Genomic DNA, 12,628 nt, shown 5'->3' on the forward strand with positions numbered 1-12,628 from the left:
TTCCTCTCGAACAGGGGGATTGATGTTCTGCAGACTTTGGGTTTGGTCCTGCTGCTGAACTTCACTTGCCTTATTCAACCTGCTACGTAAGAAGTAACGGTCAATGCGAGTTCCCTGTTGCGTTGACAGCAAGCACTTTTTCAATCCTTGGTGTCTTCTCAGGCCTGCATAGGATGTTTCCTTGGTCCAGCCACATCTACAACTCTGGAGCTTAATTCCTGGAGTAGGTGTTGTCATCTCAGGTGTCTTATTGATCATCATTCTCGTTGTCAGTTTCGTTCCTGGGTCAGTAGCCATGTAGTCTGTCGGTGAGTCATCATCCTCCCCCGCTCTCGCTGACTCTGGGGGTGTTTTCTTCCTTGAACTTTTTGTAGCCAGAGATGGGTGGGACCTGTACACTAATAGTGCCAGGTCCCTCCTACCACAGGGAGCTAACCTGGGGCAGGCCCGTTGGGGTCTTTCCCTCCTGGCAGCTGTCTTTCCAAGCTGTCACCAGGTCTTTCCCTAGTTGCCAGCTGCTCTCTTCACAGCAGTCACTGGGTAGATCCAGATGATCAATTATGATTTAGGACTAGGTGAAACAATCCCCTGTTTAAGACCTGAGGTATGAGTGGATACCTCAGGTCATGTATGTAGCTCGTCATCAAGACAGGCTACTTACAGGACGTTTTAGGTCCCCTAAAAAGAAAGCTGTCTTCACACCTGGTGTCGACAGCACAAAGAGATGTGTTTTGGCTTCTAGCGGCTCTCCAGCACAGTGGCCTAATTGTTGTCGCCTTGTTGAAATGATTTTCATAAGGTTGTGTAGCATCCACCGAAGCCCCAAAAAACAGAGGAAACAATCTCTGTCTAGATGGGATCTCATTCTTCGCGATTACAGAAGAATTCGGCAGCTAATCCTGAGCAATGGAACGGTGATGAGCGAAACAACCCTTCAGCTAGTTGAGGTTAACCAGAGGACCCTTACAACGTGGCACAATGAACGTTTAAAGGGTCAGGAGGTCTTAGTGCTGTTGCAAGGGCTTGAGCTTCCTGAGGCACGTCCAGTGGCATTAGATGCTCTGCCTCCAGCACGAGTACAGCCTGTTGTGCCTCCACAATATAGCCACCAGTTGCATAACTACCAGATGCCACCAGACACAGCTGGACAGGCAAAGACAAAGTTTAGAAAGATCCAGCCCTCAGCTGCCTGTACATCTGCCACAGCATCTTCATTTGAGCCATCAGCCTTACACCCTCAGCGTTCAGCCACATTCAGCCAGCTAAGGACAATTTATCCCAGGCCGACAGCACCGCACCCATTAGTTTCTGACACACCCACTGCCCCTGTTGTGTCTCAGATGGTACTATTGCCCTGTCCAGCCCCATTTTCCACCATTAACCCTGGAGCAATTTCCTCTGATCCACCTGCAATTGACACAGCCACCCCAACCAAACGGTCGTACAATCGTACTGTTAAGGCAAATATGTGCAGAAAGTGTGGCCAATTTCGTACACAAGAAACTGGCCATAGCCAGTACAAAGGCAAAATATTTTGCCCAAATAAAGAAACAATCACTAAGGAGCAGTGGTTACAGAACATGAGAAAATAACCCTTGTGTGCTATAACACATATTCACTATAACACATATGGAAATATATAATAAATATTAAACAACATTAAACTATTATATTTATTTAAGTTTTTAATTTAAGTTATTTTTACTTATTTTTTTTTACCTATTTTAACTTATTTTTATGTTTGTATTCTTGTGTTGTTCCATATGGTAAATTCAGTACTTTTCCACATTTTTCTAATATGTATATAGTTAATAAATCTATTTCTCTATGAAGACTGGTGTGTTGTATTTATTTGTTTTATTACAAACAGCTATTTGTGTCAAGTAGCTGTTCCTTTTCACTCTGAATGAAATAGTATATTAATATAGTGTGAATGCAGTAATAAGGGGGTTATTTTGCCCCTACTGCCATAGAAAACGATTAACTTAATGAATGCGTTTGGACAAAAATGACTATCTTAGTATTACGGATGAAATTTTATAATGAATTCAAATGGTTTACTCCAAAAGAAAAATTAAACTTAGAAATAAAACAATCGATAAAAATCAAATGCACACACTACTTTCTAAATCAAACTTAGAAACGAAACAATCGATAAAATAAAATTTTTTTATGTGACGTGTGGATTCGAACCTATGACTTCCTGATTTTCTCACTTTTTTTCTTTCCTTTTCTCCCCCTTCTTCCGCTTCTTACCCGTCTTATACAGACTATTATACCCCAGCTTTAGCTCAGTCGGTAGAGCATCAGACTTTTAATCTGAGGGTCCAGGGTTCAAGTCCCTGTTCGGGCGATCGAGCCTCTTTTTTTTGAGGAGCGCTACGTTTTGCTGTTGAGTTCGTGCACCTGCACAGCATGCGCCTGCTTTAGGTTGAAACCTTGCTTAAACTTTAGGAAAAGAAAAAAAGTCCCTGTGACAATATTACCCTTGAAAAGAGTTATGTTGGCAAGGAATAGTTTTGTCTGCAAGCTAAAGATGACAAGGGCCCTTTTGTACTCAGCCACACGTCGGGGAGACCGGTAGCTCGCCGTGATCGTATAGTGGTTAGTACTCTGCGATGTGGCCGCAGCAACCCCGGTTCGAATCCAGGTCACGGCAAGTTTTTCTGGGTGCCTTTGAAATTGAGCTCCACGTTACCACCTCTCCTCACCCCGTCCGTCAGACCACTTTTTATGTTGTTGCACGGTGCGTCCTTGACGTGCTCTGGATGTTTGAGTGAATTGCCACTGGGACCTTCTTTGAGAGCACGAGCTCTCAGGTTTGAACCCTCAGAGAAAAGACTGAAAACCAAACGCTCCCATTTAGTTTGGAAGAATCTTGCTTCAGAGAGAATATGGTGCTGGTATACTTTCTAATCGCTAGGTGTTAGTACACTCGCTGGCTGTTACCTAGAGTGCAGTGGTCTTGCTATTTGCTCCAAACAACTGCGCCTTTGAAGCAAGTTTACAATAACGAAAAGAGCGCGGCAAGTCCACAGCATTAAAGCATGTAAAGATGCTTTCCAGACAAGAAGCAGTGAGATGTTGTTCTTTTTCCTAGCATTATCGACGGTTGATTATTATTATCCGTCTAATAGGCTGCATTCCCACTAATGCGCAAGTATATTTTGACATAGCAGACGTTTGGACGGCCGTTCTTAATCGTCGAAGAATTGAATGCGATGCAAGGGAGAATTTTTTTTTTTTCTTTCAGCCGATACGATTCATTTTGATGTGGGTTCCCACGCAACACGCACACATCTCGGGCAAGAGCCCGGATAGCTCAGTCGGTAGAGCATCAGACTTATAATCTGAGGGTCCAGGGTTCAAGTCCCTGTTTGGGCGATCGAGCCTCTTTTTTTTGAGGAGCGCTACGTTTTGCTGTTGAGTTCGTGCACTGCACCTGCACTGGCCTCGGGCAGCGACGCTGCAAGGCACCAAGCGAAATGACAAGCCCCCTTCAGCCAGCTTGTAGTCGTGGCCGAGTGGTTAAGGCGATGGACTAGAAATCCATTGGAGTCTCCCCGCGCAGGTTTGAATCCTGCTGACTACGTTTGACAGCATGCGCCTGCTTTAGGTTGAAACCTTGCTAAAACTTTAGGAAAAGAAAAAAAGTCCCTGTGACAATATTACCCTTGAAAAGAGTTATGTTGGCAAGGAATAGTTTTGTCTGCAAGCTAAAGATGACAAGGGCCCTTTTGTACTCAGCCACACGTCGGGGAGACCGGTAGCTCGCCGTGATCGTATAGTGGTTAGTACTCTACGTTGTGGCCGCAGCAACCCCGGTTCGAATCCGGGTCACGGCAAGTTTTTCTCGGTGCCTTTGTAATTGAGCTCCACGTTACCACCTCTCCTCACCCCGTCCGTCAGACCACTTTTTTTGTTGTTGCACGGTGCATCCTTGACGTGCTCTGGATGTCTGAGTGAATTGCCACTGGGACCTTCTTTGAGAGCACGAGCTCTCAGGTTTGAACCCTCAGAGAAAAGACTGAAAACCAAACGCTCCCATTTAGTTTGGAAGAATCTTGCTTCAGAGAGAATATGGTGCTGGTATACTTTCTAATCGCTAGGTGTTAGTACACTCGCTGGCTGTTACCTAGAGTGCAGTGGTCTTGCTATTTGCTCCAAACAACTGCGCCTTTGAAGCAAGTTTACAATAACGAAAAGAGCGCGGCAAGTCCACAGTATTAAAGCATGTAAAGATGCTTTCCAGACAAGAAGCAGTGAGAGGTTGTTCTTTTTCCTAGCATTATCGTCGGTTTATTATTCTTATCCGTCTAATAGGCTGCATTCCCACTAATGCGCAAGTATATTTTGACATAGCAGACGTTTGGATGGCCGTTCTTAATCGTCGAAGAATTGAATGCGATGGATGGGAGAATCTTTTTTTCTTTCAGCCGATACGATTCATTTTGATGTGGGTTCCCACGCAACACGCACGCATCTCAGGCAAGAGCCCGGATAGCTCAGTCGGTAGAGCATCAGACTTTTAATCTGAGGGTCCAGGGTTCAAGTCCCTGTTCGGGCGATCGAGCCTCTTTTTTTTGAGGAGCGCTACGTTTTGCTGTTGAGTTCGTGCACTGCACCTGCACTGGCCTCGGGCAGCGATGCTGCAAGGCACCAAGCGAAATGACAAGCCCCCTTCAGCCAGCTTGTAGTCGTGGCCGAGTGGTTAAGGCGATGGACTAGAAATCCATTGGGGTCTCCCCGTGCAGGTTCGAATCCTGCCGACTACGTTTGACAGCATGCGCCTGCTTTAGGTTGAAACCTTGCTAAAACTTTAGGAAAAGAAAAAAAGTCCCTGTGACAATATTACCCTTGAAAAGAGTTATGTTGGCAAGGAATAGTTTTGTCTGCAAGCTAAAGATGACAAGGGCCCTTTTGTACTCAGCCACACGTCGGGGAGACCGGTAGCTCGCCGTGATCGTATAGTGGTTAGTACTCTGCGTTGTGACCGCAGCAACCCCGGTTCGAATCCGGGTCACGGCAAGTTTTTCTCGGTGCCTTTGAAATTGAGCTCCACGTTACCACCTCTCCTCACCCCGTCCGTCAGACCACTTTTTTTGTTGTTGCACGGTGCATCCTTGACGTGCTCTGGATGTTTGAGTGAATTGCCACTGGGACCTTCTTTGAGAGCACGAGCTCTCAGGTTTGAACCCTCAGAGAAAAGACTGAAAACCAAACGCTCCCATTTAGTTTGGAAGAATCTTGCTTCAGAGAGAATATGGTGCTGGTATACTTTCTAATCGCTAGGTGTTAGTACACTCGCTGGCTGTTACCTAGAGTGCAGTGGACTTGCTATTTGCTCCAAACAACTGCGTCTTTGAAGCAAGTTTACAATAACGAAAAGAGCGCGGCAAGTCCACAGCATTAAAGCATGTAAAGATGCTTTCCAGACAAGAAGCAGTGAGATGTTGTTCTTTTTCCTAGCATTATCGTCGGTTTATTATTCTTATCCGTCTAATAGGCTGCATTCCCACTAATGCGCAAGTATATTTTGACATAGCAGACGTTTGGACGGCCGTTTTTAATCGTCGAAGAATTGAATGCGATGCATGGGAGAATCTTTTTTTTTTCTTTCAGCCGATACGATTCATTTTGATGTGGGTTCCCACGCAACACGCACGCATCTCGGGCAAGAGCCCGGATAGCTCAGTCGGTAGAGCATCAGACTTTTAATCTGAGGGTCCAGGGTTCAAGTCCCTGTTTGGGCGATCGAGCCTCTTTTTTTGAGGAGCGCTACGTTTTGCTGTTGAGTTCGTGCACTGCACCTGCACTGGCCTCGGGCAGCGATGCTGCAAGGCACCAAGCGAAATGACAAGCCCCCTTCAGCCAGCTTGTAGTCGTGGCCGAGTGGTTAAGGCGATGGACTAGAAATCCATTGGGGTCTCCCCGTGCAGGTTCGAATCCTGCCGACTACGTTTGACACCATGCGCCTGCTTTAGGTTGAAACCTTCCTAAAATTTTAGGGGAAAAAAAGAAGTCCCTGTGACAATATTACCCTTGAAAAGAGTTATGTTGGCAAGGAATAGTTTTGTCTGCAAGCTAAAGATGACAAGGGCCCTTTTGTACTCAGCCACACGTCGGGGAGACCGGTAGCTCGCCGTGATCGTATAGTGGTTAGTACTCTGCGTTGTGGCTGCAGCAACCCCGGTTCGAATCCGGGTCACGGCAAGTTGTTCTGGGTGCCTTTGAAATTGAGCTCCACGTTACCACCTCTCCTCACCCCGTCCGTCAGACCACTTTTTTTTTTGTTGCACGGTGCGTCCTTGACATGCTCTGGATGTTTGAGTGAATTGCCACTGGGACCTTCTTTGAGAGCACGAGCTCTCAGGTTTGAACCCTCAGAGAAAAGACTGAAAACCAAACGCTCCCATTTAGTTTGGAAGAATCTTGCTTCAGAGAGAATATGGTGCTGGTATACTTTCTAATCGCTAGGTGTCAGTACACTCGCTGGCTGTTACCTAGAGTGCAGTGGACTTGCTATTTGCTCCAAACAACTTTGAAGCAAGTTTACAATAACGAAAAGAGTGCGGCAAGTCCACAGCATTAAAGCATGTAAAGATGCTTTCCATCTTCTTCCTATTGTTCTTTTTCCTAGCATTATCGTCGGTTGAATATTATTATCCGTCTAATAGGCTGCATTCCCACTAATGCGCAAGTATATTTTGACATAGCAGACGTTTGGACGGCCGTTCTTAATCGTTGAAGAATTGAATGCGATGCATGGGAGAATCTTTTTTTTTTCTTTCAGCCGATACAATTCATTTTGATGTGTGTTCTCACGCAACACGCACACATCTCGGGCAAGAGCCTGGATAGCTCAGTCGGTAGAGCATCAGACTTTTAATCTGAGGGTTCAGGGTTCAAGTATAGTGGCTAGTACTCTGAGTTGTGGCTGCAGCGAATCCGGGTCACGGCAAGTTTTTCTGGGTGCCTTTGAAATTGAGCTCCACGTTACCACCTCTCCTCACCCCGTCCGTCAGACCACTTTTTTTGTTGTTGCACGGTGCGTCCTTGACGTGCTCTTGATGTTTGAGTGAATTGCCACTGGGACCTTCTTTGAGAGCACGAGCTCTCAGGTTTGAACCCTCAGAGAAAAGACTGAAAACCAAACGCTCCCATTTAGTTTGGAAGAATCTTGCTTCAGAGAGAATATGGTGCTGGTATACTTTCTAATCGCTAGGTGTTAGTACACTCGCTGGCTGTTACCTAGAGTGCAGTGGACTTGCTATTGGGAGAATCTTTTTTTTTCTTTCAGTCGATACGATTCATTTTGATGTGGGTTTCCACGCAACAGTCACACATCTCGGGCAAGAGCCCGGATGGCGGTACCTGACAGCCGTGCGTCTGTAAAATCTATCCAATACAATGTCGAGCTCCATCTTTTACAAAACCAATTACGTTACGAGCTCCATTTTTGGCCGTCCAATGAAATTTCAAGGTCCATTTTTCATAGACAAATCACCGCACATAGTCCATTTTTGTCCATCTTTGAGTTTGAGCAGATTCCATCCAATCTCCGTTCATATTCTCTTTTTTGGCCGTCCAATGAAATGGCAATGTCCATTTTTCATACACCAATCACCGCGCGTTGAGCATAAACGCATCACCGCTGTTATTTATATTCCGCTCAGGTAACGTTATGTTATTTATAGTTATTGTATTTATTGTTAATGAACGTTTTCTGTATTTTAGGAATAGCAAGATTGCTCCGTAAAACGATCAGGTAAGTTAACGTTAACTGTCATTGTAAGTAATAGGGTATAATTGTCGCAGCTCAATTTGTAATGTAAATAGTTTTATTCGATTTTGTCTGACTTTGTGTAACTTCAGTCAGCAAGCAAACCTTATTTTTTTGTATAGGTAACGTTACCTAACGTTACGTTAGCTATAGCTAACGTTATCATCAAGCTTGGCAATTGTACATTTTTGTCAGTAACGAAACTTATTTTGTTTTCTGACAGGATTAACTAGTAAAATAGCATCTGATAGTGTTTGTTACTTTATAGGAAATGGATAAATCAATGTACAATAAATCTCATTGTACTAGTCTATTGTAACACTGGCATAAAATGTAACAAAATAAATTTGGATAATGTCAAGTCAAGTCAAGTCATCTTCATTTATATAGCGCTTTTAACAATGAATTGTTTCAAAGCAGCTTTACAGAGATAAACATATAATTTAAGGTAACAGATTGTTTTGGCGTTATAGCGGTTCTTGAATAATGTTACTTCCAGCTAAAGTTAACTTTGATTGATTCACCTCCGTCGAAATGATCAGACTTTAAACGCGAACCTGTGATTAACGCTGACGGCATTCACATGCTCATTCAGAATTCTATAGTTATGTGCTTTTTAAAATATGTGCGCAGGTTTGTAATTAATACAACCCAGCCTAAACAAACTACTTTTCTTGCCTATAAATTGATACAGAATACGCGAGCCGGAATTCACAGCGCTTTATCTGTAGAGTGGGAAAGGGATCCTCCATAGGGAGAGGATAGTGGATACTTCAGCACTGCATTGTCATCGGGTCCAGGCGAATCTCCTTCGTCAGATCTGGACACGGCCTGGATCCGGCAGGCTGCGGGAAAACCTCGGGATAAACAAAGACACTAATATTAGCGTAGATGCCATTTTTCTTATGATGTAGCGAGTACATCAAGATTTAAGGGAAGTGTTCCCAGTTCTCTAACTGTCTCTAACTGTTGGGTGTTTGTTTAACTTTTATACACTTGTGGTAAAAAATGACCAGTCATAAGTGAATGGATGAGAATACAATAAGTATATAAAATAAAATTCAGGCACATGTTCATTTTAACACATGGGCACAGTTGAAATAACACAATGTTTAATCTGAGTATGTGTTATAGTCAAAATAATCCATAACAGTTACATTATACGTTTTACTACAAAACAATTTGTCTGAGCCCAGGTCAATGAGGCATACAGGCCATAAATAGCAAATAGAAGTTCAAAATTTGTAATGTTTACAAAAACTCTATCACAAGATCTATCACAACATTAGGTGATGATATATACAGTATGCATTATTTTGGATTTATAAACTGCTATAATGTGGCGGTCATTTTGGACCAGGAAAAATGACCACGTAGTCAATTTTTGTCAATCTTTGAGCACAAACACCGCTTAAGTTATTTATATCCTGCTGTTATTTATATTCCGCTCAGGTATGTTATTTATAGTTATTTTATTTATTGTTAATGAAATGGCTTACGTTTTCTGTTTTTTAGGAATAGTAAGATTGCCTCCGTAAAACATCTCTGTAATCCCTCATTTTGGGCCCTTGCCATGATGACTTAATGTAATTACACTATAACATGAATAAAACTGCGTATCTGTCATTACAGAAAATGTCCAAACAACAATCCAAAAGCCACAAGGCTATGAATGATACTGAGTGGGTCTCGCGCTTTAGGTCTTTTGCCTCCACTGGTGTCTGGCCATCAGATGCAGGTAACCGACCTGCTCCAAGGCAAAAGAAGTGGTACAGTCTGTATCAGAAGGTATGTAGAAAAAGTATCAAAAGGAATATATATATATATATATATATATATATATATATATATATATATTAATTTTGAGTAGTAGACATATTATATTTTCAGTATGTACAGTATGAGCATAAAACAAGAACTTGTACAAATAAATATAAGTGGCATCTTTTGTTTTGTTTACAGATAGAGAAGTGCCCTCTGCAGCTGAGAGGACAGCTAACGCTTTTCTCCCAGCCACAGATGTGTTTGTGTGGATTTCATCCTCATAAGGTAGGCTAATTTGGGCTCTTTCAGTTTAACTACAGTTGATGCAGTGTGCACACAATATAAAGATGTGGTATTTCTTAACATTAATGTATTCTTGGACAATTTCTGTTGTTTCTATCTGGGTTGGTTTGGCAACAGGTCTGTTCCACAGCAGAGGAAATTGCATAGTAGGTAAAAGAAGGTCATAAGGTTGAAACTAACTACATCACTAATAACTGAATAAAAAACCCACATCTAAATTTGTCACGTCATTTGCATGAAAGGGGTTCTTATACATTATTGTTTATACTATTAACATAGAATAGAACAGTAGTATTGTGCTTTCTTTAAATCACTGGTGATTTTGTCCATCATCTTTCTAAGTCTTTCATACTGTATTTCATACTGTAAAAATGCACTGTTTTATACATTTTTGTTATGCAGCAGCAAGTGCCTACAGCCTCATCTAGACCCACAAGCAGTGCAGACCAATCAACTAGTGGTCAATGTAGCTCCTTAATGGTAGGTAGATTTTATAGCTTTATGTGAGAGAGAATTCATAACGGAAATATTTTATATTCTTGTCATATTTCAGCTCCCAACCACTGCTCCAGTAGAACGTCCCACAGCTGACACTACACCCGCAAGTTTGGTGAAAAGGCCCAAGCTCACCCTTTCCTCGGTACATATGATGGCATGTGTTTTAAAATGGTAAACAATTGTCATATTAATACTTCTCTCTTTAAAGTTTAATAAGTCCAGATTTGGTGGAAAGCATGTGGAGAGTGCAAAGCCAAATTTACATGTTGGACGGAAAGCTCATGTAAGTAATAAATAATTATTATTTCTTTGCTACAAAAAAAAATTCCAATGATACAATTTTTTTATACCTTGTATTTTTAGACTCATTCAACCACTGCTACAAATGCAGCTGCCCGTGTGTGTGAGGCTCCAGTGCTAGCAGGTGGTCCTCCTCAAACCATCTCTCCACCACAGCCTCCAAGTGCAGAATCATTTTTTCTTGCTCCTCCATTACCGCCTCCAAAACAACGGCATCGGCCAGTGGAGGGGCAGAGTTTAGGAGTGAATGTGGTAAAACATTGCACTTGTTACTATGTTTGGTTAGTATTTTTTGTCTTTATTTGACCTGTCCTTTTCTGTCTACAGAGCGCATTCCAGCCTGAGCACTCTGCTGCAGTTCCTCTCCTGTGGCCTAAAACCATGCCCCAGGAGGATCACCAATGGGTCTCCACAGGATTGTTCAGAGTTGGTGCTCGTGGGAATTTGGAGCTCCAGGATCATCTCCAGTTGTGGTATTTCCCTCCACAGCCATCCCTTATTTACCACCAGGCACCAACATCAGCCAGATTTTTTGCCCATCCCTTACTGCTGTGGATGCCGTATAGGCTGTGGAAAGTCAGGCTGCTGTGCGCGGACCAAGCCTGTAAAAGCCCTCTGACTAGTGGAGGTCTTCACAGACGGGTGCGTCAGGTCCTTGACATTGACCGCTTTTACAACCTGGTCACAGAGACTCTGATTTGCTCCAAGTGCCGCCGCAGCTACCTGTCTTGGAATAGGGAAATACTTGAGCAGCTGGACATGGCCCATCGTTCTGAGTTTAGGGTCATTCTTACCCGCCGGTATGTTACATTATTGTGTGATTTTTGTCAGTTGCTTATCCATGTATATTTAATTTATTTCTTATTACAGATATGCCTGTGACATCAGGGTGATACGCCTCCTACGGGAACGTGGTCTGGGGAATGGCCCTGTCCGACTGATTGGCCAATTGAAAGAGAACCACAGTGAAGAGTGGCTGAAAAGGGTTGCGCGGTATACCAGCGAGTGTGCTTCTTTTACCAGCAAAAGTTGCCTGATGCCACCAACATTTGAAGAGCCTCCCCAACCTGTGGCAATTCCCAGCTATAAGTGGCTTTCAGTGGTGTACAGCCAAGACATCCTGTTCAGGCTGGAGGATATCAAGGCTAGTATCACCTCCACTTATGGATCCATCTTAAAACTGGATTCCACCAGAAAGGTACATCTTTAATTATTATTGTACTGAGGTTATGCAAATTCTATTTATATTTAAATCTAAATAGAAATGGAACCTCAAATGAATGAACAACTTAAACAATAACATAAGATGGAATGTCAAATTGAGGGACAATTCAAAGATTAAAACAAGAAGAACATTGCAGAGATAACCACTAAATTTTTTTATGACATTACACGCATAAGCTCTATATTAATGCAATAGAACCACTGAAGGTGTTGCTACTATTGGTTTAATATATATGTTTGTTTTAGATCACTAAAAAGCTCTCAGGACCGGCAAAAGGCACTGCACAGTGGCTGACATCCGTTGGTAACGAGATGGGTCAAGTGCTCATCAGTGTCTTGACTGCTGGTGAGGGACCAGGTTTGGATCTTATGGCAGCTGGCTTGGTAGACAGGTATGTTACCTGTAATACATTTTCACTTACATGTAATTTAACTTGTCCTTAGTTTAGAATTTACTATTTACAATTTGCATTTGTAATTTACTGTTGTTTGATGATGAAATTCTTTAATTATTTTTGATAATTATTTCTCGCAGGTATAAAGCTGCAGGTGTAGACCCTCCTGTTGCTCTCTATGTGGACTGTGGCTGCTGCAAGGATGTGGGTGAGACCAAGCTGAAGGCCAGATTTGCTGGATGGCCTAACTTGATTGTTCGCCTCGACATCTGGCACTATATGCGACGCCTGGCTGTGGGATGCACCACTGATGCACACCAGCTCTATCCCACTTTCATGGCTCGCATATCAGCATGTATTT

General features: G+C 42.9%; 7 non-coding genes across 7 annotated transcripts; all 7 read left to right on the forward strand.

The window, feature by feature from the left end:
- Positions 1–3,311: 3,311 nt before the first annotated feature.
- Positions 3,312–3,384, forward strand: trnai-uau (transfer RNA isoleucine (anticodon UAU)). Its single transcript has one exon. It is a non-coding gene; the product is annotated as a tRNA-Ile (tRNA).
- Positions 3,385–4,494: 1,110 nt separating this feature from the next.
- trnak-uuu (transfer RNA lysine (anticodon UUU)) lies at positions 4,495–4,567 on the forward strand. Its single transcript has one exon. It is a non-coding gene; the product is annotated as a tRNA-Lys (tRNA).
- Positions 4,568–4,693: 126 nt separating this feature from the next.
- trnas-aga (transfer RNA serine (anticodon AGA)) lies at positions 4,694–4,775 on the forward strand. Its single transcript has one exon. It is a non-coding gene; the product is annotated as a tRNA-Ser (tRNA).
- Positions 4,776–4,956: 181 nt separating this feature from the next.
- Positions 4,957–5,028, forward strand: trnah-gug (transfer RNA histidin (anticodon GUG)). Its single transcript has one exon. It is a non-coding gene; the product is annotated as a tRNA-His (tRNA).
- Positions 5,029–5,680: 652 nt separating this feature from the next.
- On the forward strand, positions 5,681–5,753 carry trnak-uuu (transfer RNA lysine (anticodon UUU)). The gene has a single exon. It is a non-coding gene; the product is annotated as a tRNA-Lys (tRNA).
- Positions 5,754–5,878: 125 nt separating this feature from the next.
- On the forward strand, positions 5,879–5,960 carry trnas-aga (transfer RNA serine (anticodon AGA)). Its single transcript has one exon. It is a non-coding gene; the product is annotated as a tRNA-Ser (tRNA).
- A 181-nt stretch (positions 5,961–6,141) lies between these two features.
- trnah-gug (transfer RNA histidin (anticodon GUG)) lies at positions 6,142–6,213 on the forward strand. The gene has a single exon. It is a non-coding gene; the product is annotated as a tRNA-His (tRNA).
- The last annotated feature ends 6,415 nt before the right edge of the window (positions 6,214–12,628 follow it).

The sequence above is a fragment of the Rhinichthys klamathensis genome, unplaced genomic scaffold, assembly GCF_029890125.1.
Source record: "Rhinichthys klamathensis goyatoka isolate OS25496 unplaced genomic scaffold, OSU_Roscu_1.1 h1tg000313l_1, whole genome shotgun sequence".
NCBI classification, from domain to species: domain Eukaryota; kingdom Metazoa; phylum Chordata; class Actinopteri; order Cypriniformes; family Leuciscidae; genus Rhinichthys; species Rhinichthys klamathensis.